Raw genomic sequence first — 17,664 nt, 5'->3', positions numbered from 1 at the left:
TCTCCAATATGACAACATACATAATTTATTAATAAGTAGTTTAAGAATAATCAATATTTTTCCAACTGTTAACTTAGCTTTCACCGTCCGACTCTATATTTAGATCAAAATTGGGACTACTAGATGAAAAAGTGTTGAGGGGGATGTCGGCTTTGGAAGTCGACGGGGAGGCGTCTTTCCGGTTACGAGCTAAAGAAGTTACCTCGTGGTCGGGTGTCTGCCTAAGTGCTTTGCCTGAGCGACATTTTCGTATAACAGGACAGTATCTCCACAATATGAGCAGACCAATCACCACAATCGAAGTAATGACCCCGGTGGCCGTTAAATAAGTCCAATGTGACTCATGTATCTTTCGCCAGGGCGTATGCGCTACTTCTTGCTCCAGACTTTCTTCGTCCAATAGTATAGTACGGAATTCATCGCCTTGTGTGTTAATGTGTGTGGGTTGAATCGTATTTAACAGATGTCTTGGCATCGTCAGCAACTGCGCTACAGGAGTGAACGGAGTCTTCAGGTAGCTGGTTATCGCTGTCTCCACCCCGCTGCTTGTGGGGAGTAATGTAATGTTTTTCGTTTGGGCGATGCATCGGGGCGAGAGTTTCAGAAATGAGACTCGCTCCAGAACTCTTTCGTTCCGATTTCCATCACAGATAATGGACAGGTGTATCGGAATCGGTGTGATTATTAACCAAAGGTTGGGTGTACCCATCTTACTCCACTGAGCTTGATGTATTGCCCGGGTAACCACTGGACATGTGCTATTCTTAGATCGCTCATAAATTTCTTCCAGTATACAGTTTGGTTTGGTATCCATGTTCATTACGGCCGTTGGAGAGCACGCTATCTGTGCCCGTGCCAGCTGTAAGCATCTTGCTTTATCTTCTGCGGTCAATTCGAAGTAGTGGAGAGTGTTATAATCTACAATCAGTAGATTTCTTGGGGCGACAAACGAATGCAATACTGACCCCTCGACCTTAAGTGGTATCGCGGTGATCTTGAGCATGCTGTAATTATTTCTCCCTGTCACTATGAAGTAGCCGATGACCTTTATATACTTGTCGTCATGGCTGACCTCTGTTTCTATAATGGGTTGTCGTCGTATTTCCACTCCTTGTGGTAGTATCTTCCCCGCTCTTTCTATTAACTTGGTTATTTGACCCGGCTTTATTATATCAACGAAATGGCCGTGGTTGTAGTGCAGGTTTAATATTCCCTCGTAAAATTGAATATATTCGTTTATGAACTCCGTAACTTGTAATGCTATGGTTTGTATTCGTAACGTGCTATATTCGGTTTCTAGTCTTAATGCTTTGTCTTCTACTTCATTGAGTCCTTTTGATATTTCTTGTAGGCCTGTGAATAGTGCTTTGTTAAACTTGTTCATCTGTTCATTTATCCTCATCTCCGTGTGGTTTATTGACGTCATTGTCTCTAACATTATCTTTGCCTGATGCTGTGACCCCTTTATTAATTCTCTCTGGTTTTTGTCTAGTGTCTCAATGTCACTATAGGCTTCGTCGTTCACTCCAAATATGGAGGTTAATATTGTGCCTAATATTCCTCTTTTTTCTCTTCCTTTTATTTCTACTGTCAACGCTTCACTTATTGACTCCGCCTTCCTTTGTCCTTCCTCTAACTTCCCTATTATCTCCTTACAATTTACGATTTTTGTCTCTTGGCACAGATCCCGTATGCCTTGTATCATACTTCCTATCAGTTGATGCTCCTTTTGAACTCTTCCTTTTTCGCTTAGCACTTTTATTCGGAATGTTCCTCGATCTATGTAAACCTCTCCAAGGTCTTCAGTAAATAACCCTGGTTCCGGATTATATATTTTATACAGTTCTGCATTCATGGGTTTCAATAGTGTTAAAAACATTATTGCGATTAATATTTTCTTCCATCTTGATCCTGATGAATTCTTTGGTTTTTCCTGTTTCTCTTCTTCTAATTTTATCAGCTTATGTATAGGTCTTTTTGTTATTTTCCCGTTTGCCTTTCTCACTGACACTACTCTGGTTAATCCGTCCGCTCCAGGGTGTGTTTCTATTACCCTTGCTAGTGGCCATCTACCTGGAGGTGTATCCTCTTCCTTAATTATGACTATTTCTTCTTTTTTTATGTTTGGGTGTGTTTTATGCCATTTATTCCTTTGTTGTAACTGTTGCAGGTACTCTTGCCTCCAAATCTTCCAGAAATCCCTTTTTATTTTTTCCAATATTCGCCACCTTGCTGGCATCTTCAAGTACGTCGTGAGCTCTTCTTCCCGATTCGGTGATACAATTTCTTTCCCTATAAGGAAGTGAGCTGGTGTGATTGCTATTTTTCCTTCTGGGTCTTCTGATGATTCACATAATGGTCTCGAATTCATACAGGCTTCTATTTGTGTTAGCACCGTACTCAGTTCTTCATATGTCAGTACTGTTTCCCCTATGATTCTTTTCAGATGATATTTCATTATTCGCACGGCGCTTTCCCACAATCCTCCGAAGTGTGGCGCATATGCAGGTATGACGTGCCACTGGGTGCCTAGTGCAATTAATCCTTGTTTTATCTCGTCCTCTAGGTTTTGATTTTCTTTTTTTAGTAAGTTTGCCGTTCCTACGAATGTGGTTCCGTTATCACTGTAAATGTTGACGCACTGTCCTCTGCGTGCCGTAAATCTTTTGAACGCCGCAATAAATGCATCTGTAGACATATCACTTACTACCTCAAGATGTACTGCCTTTGTTGACAGACACACAAATACTGCAATGTATCCTTTATAACTCCTTTGTCCTCTGCCTTTCGTAGTACTTATTTTTATCGGCCCGGCGTAATCTATCCCTGTATTCGTGAAAGGATGACTCGGGTTCACTCTGTCCTCCGGCAGGTCTCCCATTAACTGTTGTGCTACTTGCCCTTTATACCTCCTACACTTTATACATTTAGTTAACTGACTTTTCACGGTTCTTCTTCCGTTTATTATCCAATATTTCCTCTTTATGTATTGTAATGTCTGTTGTAGTCCGCTATGTAGATTTTTTGTGTGACTGTCCGATATAATTAACTTTGTTAATGCGCTGTCCTTAGGTAAAATTATAGGATGTTTTTCCGCGTACTGTAGCTTCGTGTGCCTTAGCCTTCCGGTGACTCTTAGAATCCCTTGTTTATCCAGGAACGGTACCAATGATGCTAATTTGTTCTTCCTGTCTAGTTGCTGTTTTTTTTCCAGTTTATTTATTTCTAGCTTGAAGTTGTTAATTTGTGTGAGTTTTATCACTTTTAACAATGTTTCCTCTAATTCTCGGACTGTAAGATGTCCTTGAGTTTTGTCCTTCTTTCTGCAGTTGTTTGCAAATCTCATACAATATGATACCACTCTTCTCATTTTTTCTAAATTCGAGAATCTCTCGCATGTCTTCCTTTATCGTTACCATGTGCGTCGTTACTTTCGTTTTGACTTCCTCCTCATTTGTTTCAGGTATATCCTCTGCCGGTAACCTCAGTGCTTTTTTACTCGTTAGCCAAGTTGGTCCCTTCCACCATAACTCTGCTTCTAATAACTCTGAAGCGGTACTTCCACGTGAGAGGATGTCCGCTGGGTTTTCTTTCGTATCCACTTTATGCCAATTTTCTGGCGCTATAACTCCTTTTATCTCCTCTACTCTGTTGGCGACGAACATTTTCCATCTTTTTGATGATCCCTTTATCCAAGCCAGGGTTATTGTTGAGTCCGACCATGCATATATTGCCATGTTCTCCCTGTTCAATGCTTGTAGGGTTTTCTTCATTAAATTTGCTAATAGTACCGCGGCACACAATTCCAATCTTGGTAATGTCGTTTTCCCTTTCAATGGTGCGACTTTAGATTTTGCTATCAATAGATTTGTTTTAATTTCCGGGTCTAATACCCTAGCATAAATAACCGCTCCATATCCTTTCAGAGACGCATCTGCGAATCCATGTAGTTCTACTCTGTTTGTTTTATTTAAATTGTTCCACCTGGATAATGTTATTCTCTCAAGATTTATTAATTGTGCCTGACATGCTTTCCACCGGCTTTGTTGCGCGATAGTTAATTCTTTGTCCCAACTGGTCTTTTGCTCCCAAAGTTCTTGTATGAACATTTTCGCCTGAATTACTACTGGTGCTATCCATCCTAATGGGTCATATAGTTTTGCTACTTCTGACAGTATGTGTCTTTTCGTTATTTTCTTTGTCGTCGTTATTTCTATCTTGAATCTGATTGTATCTTCTTTGGGTGACCAATGTATTCCTAACGTCTTTCGTATTTCTTCTTGCTTGAATGCTTTTGAGTCTACATTCCTCATTTCTTCCGGTACGTTCTCCATTATTTTTTCTTCGTTGCTCAACCATTTTCTAAGTGTAAATCCACCTTTCTTAAAAATTTGTATTAGTTCCTTTTGGGCTGCTTCTGCCTCTTTTAACGTCTCCGCTTCTCCTAATATATCGTCTACATACATATTTTCTTTTATTATTTTCGCTGCTGTAGGGAAATTCCCTCCATCATCCTCTTGTAACTGTTGTATTGTTCTTAATGCTAAAAATGGTGCTGCGGCCGTGCCGTATGTCACCGTCTTCAATTTATATTCTTGCACTGGATCCTTTGTGTTCTTTCTCCAGAGTATTTTTTGATACATTTGGTCTTCTTCTGCCATTCTGATCTGTCTAAACATTTTCTCCAGATCCGCTGAGTATGCTACCTTATGGGATCTCCATCTCAATAGTATATCTGTCAAATCCTGTTGTAATTTTGGCCCCGTGTGCATAATATCATTTAGGCTTACTGTTGATGAGCTTTTACTTGATGCATCAAACACGGCTCTTATTTTTGTTGTAGTGCTGTCCTCCTTTCTCACTGGATGATGAGGTAGGTAGTAACCTCCTCCCTGGACTTCCGCTATTGCCATATGACCTTGGTTTTCATAATCTTCCATGAATTGTCTGTAATTCGTTTCTAACTGTTTGTCTTTTGTGAACGTCCTTTCAAGTTGCATCAATCTGGCGAATGCCTGCTGCTTAGATTCTCCTAACTTTGTGACGTCTTCCTTAAACGGAATTCTCACTTCGTATCTACCTTCTTCATTTCTTTTTACTGTCTGCTCTTCTACTGATAAACTTGTTTCTTGATTCACTTCTTCTAATTCCCAGAATTTCTTTATTTGTATGTCCATTTCTTGTCTGGATATCATAAAGCATACTTCTGCTTTAGTAGTCTCCCTTTCTTTCGCTATCCCCGAAATTATCCATCCTAGTTTGGTGTTTTGACTTAGTAGTCCATTACTTCTTCTGCGCATCCCTTCTGTCAATATGTAACTATATTCTTTTACTCCTAGCAATAAGTCTATTTTTCCTACCCTGTAGTATCTTGGGTCTGCCAGTAGCACATTCTTCTCGTTGTAATCCTGTAGGACTATGTCCTGTTCCGGTAAATCCCTTGTTATTTTCGGTAGTACCAGTGCCTCTATTTCCATCTCGAAGTCACTTTGGTAATGATTTCCGATCAATAGTTTCATATTCCAGTTGGCTGTCTTTTCCCCTGACGAGCCTATTCCGGATATGGTCGCCTGTATTGGCTGCCTTTTTGTTCCTAGCGCCGTCGCCGCTTGTTCCGTTATAAATGCACATTGTGACCCTTGGTCGATCAATGCTCTCATTATGTGAGGCTCTCCATTCGCATCCCTTACGCGTACCACTGCTGTGGCTAGTAATGCTTCACCTTCCTTATGGCTTGCACAGTTAACTGAGTTCTGTCCTCTTTGCTGTGTGTTGTTGTTTCTTTGCCCATTGTTCCCTTGCGTATTGTCTCGTCTTCCGTTATTTTGTTCTCTGACGTTGTTGGAATAATTATTTCCTCCTCTGTACCTGTCCGATTGGTACCCGTTTCTCCTACTGTTTGATTCTCTTCCATTTCTTTCCTGTATTTGTTCTCCTCTTGTTTCATTTGTGTTTCTTCTGTTGCCTGTGTTTCCTGTTTCATAATGCAACGTTTGGTGGTGGTCTCCGCCACAGTGTTTGCACCTAACCTGTGAAAAGCATTGTTTCTCCTTCTTATGTGCTAGACAATTCGCACACCATTCTTTTTCTCGTATTATCCTGTTCCGGTCTTTTACCTTGAGTTCCAGAAATTCTCTGCAGTATGGTACTCCGTGATCTCCGTTGCATATCACGCAACCCATTCTTGTTTTCTTACCCGTTCCTCCTTGTTTCTCTTGTCTCTTTTCTGACTCCAGCAGTTCCAGTGTTTGGAATCGTCGCTGTAGAAACGTTTGTGTTGACTTGAACGTCGGTATCTCTCTACTGTCTCCGCTGTGGTTTTCGTATAGTCTCCTTGTCTCATTGTCCCATTTTGTTATGCTAATTCGCGCTATCAATGGGCTCCACGCTTCCGTGTCTGTTCCCAACCCTCCTATGGCTTCCAGGCACTCATGGAAGGTGTCATGTAGTGATTTCAGTGCTCTAGCGGAAGAATCCTTTACTTCCTGTGCTAGTAACATCCTGTCTATTAGTTTAAACAGTATCATCCTCGGATTCTCATATCTTTCCTTTAACATGTTCCATGCCACTTCGTAGTTGGCTTCGGATATGTGCAAGTGTTGTATCATCCTGTGGGCTTCCCCTCTTACTTGTGTTTTGAGGTACTGCATCTTCTCTGCTCTCGACAACTGTTCGTTTTCATGTATTACCTTTGTAAACAGATCGTGGAAAGTTCTCCACGTTTCATATCTTCCTTCATACACAGGGATTTTTACCTGCGGTAATGTTACTCCCTCTCTTCTCTGTGTGCTGTCTGGTCGTTGCATTGCAGGCCGCATTTTCTTTATCGTTTCCCTGACCTTCCTCCTTAGCTGATCTATCCTCTCTACTTCGTCACTGTCTATAACGTCTAGCTCATCATTTACTGTTGCTTCTATGATGAGTGTGTTTATTTTCTCCATGTGTTCTTTCAATTCTGCTTGCAGTTCCTCATCGTACTGCAACTCCTATTCATATTCTTGTAATAATTCCTCGATTTTTTGTTTTCTTATTTGTATCTCCTTTCCTTTTGTTGTCTTTCCTCTTTTCAATATTCTTCCATATTCTTCCAATAGGGTTTTTCCCTCAATATATATCTTAAAAACCTGCTCGTAGTATTTTGTTTCGAAGTACTTGTCTTTCGTTACTCCGCTATCTAATAATTTCTCGTGGTTATGCCCAAACCTTGTCCAATAATCCTCTAATATATCCTGACGCTCTTTAATGTATTGTTGATTCTTGCGAGATCCAGGGTCTCTCTTAAGAGACGACACCTGTTTAGAAATCTCTCCTCCAAGCTCAGCCTGCTTGTTCTGTAACGCTTCCATGTTTAAATCCACTTACTTTCTATTTTGTCCAGCAATAAATGTTTTTACCGTATTTGTTCGTAACTATTTATATTTTCAATTTACTGTGATTCACCTTTTGCTGAATCGTAAATAGTAATTCTGTAGACCTTGCTGAGGTTTGCTTATTTATCTGTAGGTCAGTGTTATATGTGTGTTAATGTCAATCAAAGTATTATGTTGCACAGTTATAAATAGAATAATAAGAATACAACCTCTGTATTACGATGAGTATTTAAAAATAATGCGATCTAAAATTATGTAAATGAAATACCAAGCACTATGAAATTATTAGGGTATAATGTTTTTTCTTTATCAACTTGTAACATAAAGAAATAGGTAGGTAGTAAATATTTGTAGGGCTAACCGTTTATTATTATTATATAGTCAAAGTATAGTTAACCCGCCGTTACACGCGTCTTCTATTGTGACGTGGTTGCACGCGTATGAGCGTCGCCCTCACCTACATAAATTCGACTTATTTCGAGGAAGAATGAATGTCAACATGTATAAATATAAAATGGGTTGTACTCACATATTATAGAAAGTCTCGTAAACCAATTTTTTTTTATTAATTTAACAAAACAAAAGTAAAAATAATATAGATCAAAAGCAAGTTTTCTTAATTTTCAATTTCAGCAAGCCACTGAAGAAATTAACGTTCTTTACGAGAATTCATTTTACTAAAAATACAAATTAAAATTAATAACTGTTCTGAAGCTATTTCTTTGTGGCATTTATGTAATTGACTATTAATATTTTGTATTTTGATAACGACGTCCGAGGTGGAACTCGAAACGTCAATAAAATCAATTTTTCAAGTTAAATTGTGGCTTATTTCCCAATTAAAATAGGTAAATTTAAAAATGGGTTCTTAACCAGTAGCGCACCTAGAATTTTCCTCTGGGGTGGAGGGGGGTTTGCTTGGGCACAGAAAGTTTTTTGTACTGTTTGTGAAAGACAAGTTACATTTTCCTACTTTCTTTTATATATATTTCTATATGCTCTGGGTGGGATTTTAAACCCCAAACCCCCCCCCCTCGGTGTGCCACTGTTCCTAACCTAATCCAAACAATAATATTTTAATTAAACCTACCTAAATATTAAATAAACACCTAAAAGTTTCTTTGAGATAACAGAAACGTGATTTCACCGTGATTGCACGCGCAGTGAGGAATTCCCTCACTTGAAGAGGAATGTCTCTTCTTTCAACTATCACACAGCACACTGACCGCCTGAAATATTCTGTAACTTTTTCATACCCTCTCATGAACCATGCTAAAGGCATTCCTGGGTGCTTAAGGTTATCGTATTAGTTTACACAATTTTATTGGTTATAAACAAATATGGTGAGGGATTCCCTCATAGCGCGTGTAATGGCGGGTTAATATATAAGGCAAATATAGTTAGAATCAATAAATAAATATAGGCAAATATAGTTAACAAAAATAAAAGAGTAAATAGTTAGTAAATATTTAAATTTATTTGAATGGCAACTATTGTATAGAATGCACTAAAATTTTTGTAAATATGTATAGGTCGAATAATTCGGTTTAAAATTGGAAAGAATATTGCGTTATATGATACGAAATAGTTGGAAAAATGTTAATTTGTTCAAAAACTTACGGTTTTTTTTTCTTTTTTATGTTTCTGGACTGGCTCTGCATGCGCACCTGGATATGCCCTCTGACCTGCAGTTTTCTTTCTGGATCTGCAGTAACTCTTCTGGTTACGGCTTCTGGCCTGTAGTTTTCTGGATACTGCTTCTGGCCTGTAGTTTTCTGGTTACGGCTTCTGACCTGTATTTTTCTGGATACGGCTTCTGACCTGTATTTTTCTGGATACGGCTTCTGACCTGTATTTTTCTGGTTACGGCTTCTGACCGTTATTTTTCTGGATACGGCTTCTGACCTGTAGTTTTCTGGATACGGCTTCTGACCTGTATTTTTCTGGATACGGCTTCTGACCTGTATTTTTTTGGATACGGCTTCTGACCTGTATTTTTCTGGTCACGGCTTCTGACCGTTATTTTTCTGGATACGGCTTCTGACCTGTATTTTTCTGGTTACGGCTTCTGACCGTTATTTTTCTGGATACGGCTTCTGACCTGTAGTTTTCTGGATACGGCTTCTGACCTGTATTTTTCTGGATACGGCTTCTGACCTGTATTTTTTTGGATACGGCTTCTGACCTGTATTTTTCTGGTCACGGCTTCTGACGGTTATTTTTCTGGATACGGCTTCTGACCTGTATTTTTCTGGTTACGGCTTCTGACCGTTATTTTTCTGGATACGGCTCCTGACCTGTAGTTTTCTGGATACGGCTTCTGACCTGTATTTTTCTGGATACGGCTTCTGACCTGTAGTTTTCTGGATACGGCTTCTGACCTGTATTTTTCTGGTTACGGCTTCTGACCTGTAGTTTTCTGGATACGGCTTCTGACCTGTATTTTTCTGGTTACGGCTTCTGACCGTTATTTTTCTGGATACGGCTTCTGACCTGTATTTTTCTGATTACGGCTTCTGACCGTTATTTTTCTGGATACGGCTTCTGACCTGTAGTTTTCTGGATACGGCTTCTGCTTCGCTCTGGTTCTGTTCTCCCGGGCCTAGTGTCGTCTATTTCCTACTGATTTCGATTGGTGTGGACTGTACTTGTAGGCCTCCTTTTTTTCTCGATAAGGACCATGTGTAATTACGTAGGAGGTAAAAGACGTAAGTAACGATAAATACGTTTATTGATATAGACGAACACAAGGATATATTTCAATCCCGGGAGAACCGCCGAACACTGTAACTGATAATTGATACGCGATTAGCTGAAGACTGAATGAGAACTCTCTTTCTAGGCCCAAGAGCCTAGTTTTATAGAAGCTTAAATTGGGTCATAGGTGACGCTAGTCCCCCGTGATTTGTATATCTAATTAAGGTAAATAATTCTACTTTTGTCAGCAGTTTCGTGACATTTCCAAATTATATTGTTGATAATTGACCAATTTGTATCTAAACTAATTAATCTACGTGCGTGAATATAAAATAAATAAATTCGTGCGGTCTACTGGGTGATAAAATAATTCTGTTCAATATCGAATATGAATTCTGAATATTTATTATTGGACACCTCACGTTGTTACCTTGCTTTACTTTTTAATTTTTGGTATTAATACTAATAGTAATAAAAGAACTAATAATTCCACAAGGAAAAAGTTTTCCTGTAGTTGGCTGTATACCATGTAATACAAAAAACAGTAAATCCTTTATAAAAGATATATTTAAAATCCCTAAAAAGGGCTACATCACAATCAGAACTAGTTTTCGACTGGTTTACCAGTCATCATCAGTGCTTACCTAAAATGAATATAACCTGATAAAATAATGCAAAGATTGAAATTTTGACTAGGGTTAAAAAGCTGTCGGTTATACTCACGTGAAGTTTACATGCTAACCACCAAGATATAATTTTACAAAAATATGAGGGTCAAAGCCCTATAAGTACGTTGTCCGTTAAAGAAACATCGGTTAAAGATGCCAACTAAAACATGGATTTTAGAAATATTTTACCGTTATGCCCTAGGTAACACCTGAGCTAGTGTGACTTGATTACATGGTGGAGTCAGGTGGCAAGTGAAAGTGACAATGAGTTGGTTGTAGACCTCCGAACGTTGACAGGACAGAAATGACAGTTCCGCTGGAACTGCATCAAACTCCAATATCGAAATCTTGGAGAGGTTCCAGTCGAAGGTTCTTCGAATAATCACAAATGGCCCATGGTATGTTGCAAATAATATTATTAGACGCGATCTAGAAATTGCAACAGTAAAAGAAGAAATTACCAACTTTGCACAGAAATACGAAGACAGACTGACACAACATCCGAATGTACTAGACTAAAACCTGATGAGACAACCAGTCAGGCGAAGACTTAAACTTTTAGACTTTTAGTTATAATGTTCCGTAATTTCTAGAGACAAACAATTTTATATCTTTGTAAAATATTTGTAAAGAAAATGATTAATGAATCATTTTCTCCTAGTCACCTATACTGGTGGTAACAATATTTACTCATTGTAACTTGTTTTACAGATTGTAAATAAATTGGAAGATTAAATAAAAAAAGAAGATGAAAATGATGAAGAAAAAGATGAAGTTTTCGATCCTAATAGCATTATTAATAATATTTAAAAAATATTAAAATGTTACTAAAAGATTTTTAAATCGAAAACTTATTGGTCCATTTCCTTGGTAACACCTCCAAGGCTTCTAAAATTTGCAAGCCAAATGGATGCTGAAGCGAAGAAGACAAGAGGGAATTCAAAAAACTTACAATTCACGACCCCGTCTGTTCAGCTGGTAAATTCCAACAGAAAATGGACCTAGTTACTCGAAGGAGTAAAGAACAATATAAAAATAAAATAAAAATTTTATTTTTAATTCAGTTGCAATGCGAAGGCAAAACAATCTTACTTTTCAATTAGAATACGGAGCGCATTCAAGGGACTGGACTGCGCTCCGTATTCTAATTGAAAAGTAAGATTGTTTTGCCTTCGCATTGCAACTGAATTAAAAATAAAATTTTTATTAAAAAAAAAGAACTAAAACACTGAAAGTCGCTCGCATGATATCGGAGCAAGCTCCATTTTGATCTATCCATCTTTTTCCGAGTCCTATATCGACCTTCTATTTAAGTAAATATTATTTCAGTTGTTTCCCTTATTTTTACCGATCCCCACACCCCATCTTCAGAGTAAGTATCCCATTCGTTACAGACCTTCATTCCGGAAATTGTTTAAAAAAATTATTTCAAGAAATAATTTACACATTTACAGTTAATGTTTTTTCCGATATCTCTGTTTGCAGATATGCATTAACCAGAATTATTTCCACATTTTCATTGTTTGCCCGCAGATTATACATAATTTATAAGTCAAAATCGTTTTTCGATGAACGCAATGTTTTTTATTTGAAAAGTCATATGTACAATCAATTTTGTTTACCCGTTTTTTCCAATGAGTTTTTGATTTTTTATCCATTATCATAATACATAAATATGCTGTTATAGGCCTATATGCATCCCTAATTTGAGGCTTAGAAATGGAAAAACCGACCATGATAGGTGAATAGAAAATTTTGATCATTCTTTATGTTTTAGAGGTCGCTGAATCCGAATATGAAGTTTGTTTTTATCTAGAATTGGTGGAACATGTTCAAAAATTCAATTTTAATCAAAAATGCGGAAAATCAATTTTGCTAATCTTTTAAATTTAACTTGCTGTACCTTTGTTCGCTGTAAATATTTTCTTTTGAAAATATTACTTTATCATTTTTGAGGTATTTTAATAACAACGGTATTTGTGAGAAATTAAAAAAAAATTAGAAGAGGAGTTGTTAATTTTTAAACATTTCGTATTCAAATTTCGTTAGTTTCATGTTTACTAAAAAAAGTTGAGCGACAAACTTTTTAGTTTATAATTTTAACCAATACAGCGTTAAAACATAAGTCATATACAGGGTGTTTCATTAATAATTGTCCATATAGTAACTGGAGAAACCTTAGCACAAAATACGAAGTTTTAACCCAAAACACTTAAATAAAATGTGGTTCCTTACTGAGTTACAGGGTGTTTTATCTAAAAATTTAAAAATTTTGCTTAGCGTTTTAAAACTATTCGACTTATCCTTTTCATACTTGGCAGAAAATGCGACTACTATACACCCTACTAAACTATGATAAACAAACGTTTCTAGCTACTACCAGAGGCGTACGACAGGAGATAGTGAATGGTTGACCCTTCTAAAATTCTACGCCACTGGAGGAATTATTAATTTAGTGCCATTTTTAGATTCTCCCATACTTCCTACGTAAATAATATACTTTTCATTGGTAACGATGAAGTCATTAGTTTTCTATATATTTGAAGTTAAATATGAAACGGCACAGTTATTTTGATTAATTTATGATATGATTCATATATGATTAAAATTTAAAACATTTTTGTACCCAGTACTTTAAAACTATTTGGCGTATCCTTGTCATACTTGGCAGAAAGTGTAGTACTGTACACCCTACTAAATTAAGATAACTAAACGTTTCCAGCTACTACCAGAGGCGTACGACAGAAGATAGTGGCTAGTTGACTCTTCCCAAATTCTACGCCACTGACGAAATTGCTACTTTAGTATAATTTTTTGATTTTTCAATACTTCTTATGTAAATAATATACTCTTCATGCGTAACGATAAAATGATTAGTTTTCGTGATATTGGAAATTAAAAAAGAAGCAACATAATACATTAATCAAAATAACCGTGTCGTTTCATTTTTAACTTCAAAGATCTCGAAAACTAATGACTTTGTCCTTACGAATGAAGAGTATATTATTTTCGTAGAAAGTATTGGAGAATCCAAAAATTGAACAAAAGTAGCAATTCCGCCAGTGGCGTAGAATTTGGCAAGGGTCAACCATTCACTTTCCCCGTCGTACGCCTCTGGTAATAGACATAAACGTTTGTTGAACATAATTTAGTAGCTTGTATAGCACCTATACTTCCTGCCAAGTATGAAAAGGATACGTCTAACAGTTCTAAAATGCTGAGCAAAAATAATTTTTAAATTTTTAGATAAAACACCCTGTAACTCAGTAAGGAACCTCATTTTATTTAAATGTTTTAGGTTAAATCTTCGTATTTTGTGCTAAGGTTTCTCCAGTTACTATATGGACAATTATTAATGAAACACAGAAGTTTTCTGGAAAACTTCAAGTCAAAATATCCAACACGAGAAAAGTTCTCTGACTTTATAGACGAGTGGCATTCCCCAAAAAACGCTTATTTCTCGAGATACTTACCACGGTGTGGTGAATGGTTCATTTTTGCCATATCTTATGTTTTTGATGGTGCTTGAAACGAAAATAAGGTCTATTCTAAATTTTATGTGGGGTAACGTTGTCAAAATCGCAATTTTGCTCTAAAAATTAAAAAAAAATGTAATCAAGTTTTTTTGCGTTTAACTCGCTACAACTCTGTTCTATTTTAATATTTTTTTTTGAAATTTTTATGGCAGGTATATATGTCTTACCTTTCTCAAGACAACGAGACCTGTTTCAATCTTTCATTCATATCAAAATAAACTTGATGAATTTTTTAAAGCAGATTCCTGAATTGCAAAGTTTAATCGCAAAAATTAAGTGACAATACTTAAAATTTAGCTTTTTAATCAAGTTCATGGTAAAATATAGACAACAAAAACAAAATGTTTTATAGAAAAAAAGGGTGCAACTTTTAATTTTAAGAAAAACATGATTTCATTTTTCTTTTATTTTTAGGGTAGAATTGCCATTTTGACAATGATCCCCCCACTTAAAACTCAAAATAAACCTAATTTTCGTTTTAAGCACCATCAAAAACATAAAGTATGACCAAAACTAGCCATTCACCAAAGCGCCACTCGTTTATAAAGTCACATAATTTTTTTCCTATTGCATATTTTGACATAAAATTTTCCAGAAAACTTCTTCATAACTTATTTTTTAATGCTGTTTTGGTTAAAATTATCAACTAATAAGTTTGTCGCTCAACTGTTTTAAATAATCTAAACGAAACTAACGAAATCTGACAACAAACTGTTTAAAAAATAACAACTCCTCTTTTAAATTTGTTTAAATATCTCTGATAAATCTCATTGTTATCTAAATACTTTAAATATGATACAGTAAAATTTACGAAAGGAAATATTTACAGCAACCAAACATAAAGCGAGTTAAAGTTGAAAAATCATCTAAATTTATTTTTCGCATTTTTGCCAAAATTTGATTTCTGTACATGTTCACCAATTTTAGATAAAAATAAACTTCATATTCGGATTCAGCGACCTAGAAAACATAAAGAATGACCAATATTGGTCATTCACCTGAAAGTTGATTTTAATGGACGGTATAACGTGATTTTAGGGGTTGCTGCCGCTGGCCTATTAGGGAAGAGCCATTATTACGGTTAGGATTGATGTATATTCATTTAAAATTAATGAACATCACTCAGCAAAAATAATATAAATCATACAGAAGTAAAAACTTCGTTTGTACAGTGGTATAAAACGTTTATTGTAAAACTATTAAAAATTCATCCAAAAGGATTCGCAAAACGTTTTCGATCTAGATCAGATCATCTTCAGTGCCTAGAACGAAGTATTTCCGCGTTGGAACGTGGAATCCTGTTCGATGGCTTTTTAATAGTTTTAAAATAAACTTTATCTACTCTATGTTATATTATGTATAAGATTATAGCTTGTGAAAACTGTGATTATAGATAGCAGTGCGTGAAGTGTTTAAAGTGTGCGTGAAGTAACAATGTATTTTAAATGGGACTTACTTTTTCGCACTGTTTTTAGTATACTTTCATATAATCAAATATCCTTAACTTTTGCGTTGTCATGGTGATGACATAATGGGCAATAAATTACGACAAAAGTTTTGACAGTTTTGTGGTTTGAAAGAAGTGAATTTTTAAATGTCAAAGTTCTAAAAATTGTAGAATAGAAATGAACTCCAGTGACGAAGAGTTACACAGTTTTTTTATTTGTTTATGGTAAAGTAGATAAAATATTGTATGAAACTCTGCGTGAAGTACTTTTTGCGAACTTACGCGATGTAAAGCACTCGATCCGCTGTCGCTCGTGCTCTAAATACCGCGTGCGTTCGCAAAAAGCATACTTCACGAACTGTTTCAAAAATAACTATTTTATACCATTGTACAAACGAAATTTTTACTTCTGTATGAATTTTTAATTATGGTATACAGCCAGCTACTGGGCATTTTGCCATTGATTTTGTTTTACAAATAATATAATCGAAAAATGGTTATCACATCTTTATCTTTTTTATGAACAATTTTACAATTTTATAATTGAAACATTTAAGATTTGTAACTTGTGCAAAGTTAATTTTTAAGTATATATGTAAACGCATGATTAATGTTACATACTGTCACTATATCGAGATTTAATTGTCAACTGGTAAATCGGGTGAATTCGTTTGTATCATTTGTAGTGAAAGTTTCTAAATAATTTTAGCTAACGGATACACTCCGTCTCCACTGTCAACTTTAAAAGCTAGCCGCAAATACTACTTGTGTCGCCTCCACATTCGTTGTGAAAGTGTGGGAGGATGACAAAGCTAGTATCAGGCAGACCACGAGGTCCGAAGGCCGAAAACAAAATGAGAGAACCGGATATTTACGGTCTTGCTACAAAGCAGCAAGTAGACCAGTGGTAACATATGGTGTTGAAGTAATCTGCTTGATACAGAAAGACGAAGAAAGATTGAGTATCTTAGAGATGATGTAAAAGACCTTTTGAAAAGATAAGACATCATTAGATTTATCAAGGCACAAAGACTCAGGTGGACAGGATATATAGAAAGGAGAAATCCAGAAGTAGCTATCAAGAAAATCACCAAATGAAGACCAGTATCAGACATACCACGAGGAACACCGAAAACGAGATGGGAGAACCAGATAATTGCGGACCTTAAGAAGATGGCAGGTAGAGAATGGATAATCATGAGCAAAAACAGGAACGAATGAAAAAATATTGTAGAAGACGAGAGTCATAAAACCAATTGTAAAACCAATATTTTAATGCGCATTCATTCTGGCGACAAATCGATTACTATTTATTGGTGAACACCATTATATGGTGTTGAAATATGGATTTTAAAAAATTATACAATTAACCGCTTAGCAGCTTTGAGATGTTGTTGTATAGAAGAACATTAAAAATACCATGGACGGCTAAGCAGCATAATAAGAAGTTTTCAACAGAGCAGAAGTTACTCGTCAGCTGATTGATAGTGTCAAATCTAAGGAAATAGCATATTTATCTTGGACATATAGTACAGGGAAAACATCATTATTCGACTAATTATATGGGTAAAATTTAAGGACGCTGGGAATTGGTAGAAAACAAGACTCGTGGTTGAAAAACGTTACAGAATTAGTATGATAAGATTGATCCAAAAGATTGCATAACCCAGACATCCAAAGTGAAAGTTCTCCTCCAACACCAAATTGTTCTATATGGTCCACATAATGTTCAGAAAAAAGTCACACCATTTTGAGCGTCGGGTTTGGAGGGGGAAGAGGGGGGATAAATCGGTAAATTCGTAGTTTTTTGCGTTTTTCGTCAATATTTCTAATACTATGCGGTTTAGCATGAACAACCTTCTATAAAAAAATAATCTACATTAAATTTGAAATAAAAAAGGTCCAATGCGTAATCCTGCTAAAATGAACGCTTCCAAAGTTACAGA

This window comes from Diabrotica virgifera, chromosome 4 (genome assembly GCF_917563875.1).
Source record: "Diabrotica virgifera virgifera chromosome 4, PGI_DIABVI_V3a".
NCBI classification, from domain to species: Eukaryota; Metazoa; Arthropoda; class Insecta; order Coleoptera; family Chrysomelidae; genus Diabrotica; species Diabrotica virgifera.
This window is presented reverse-complemented; position numbering follows the sequence as displayed.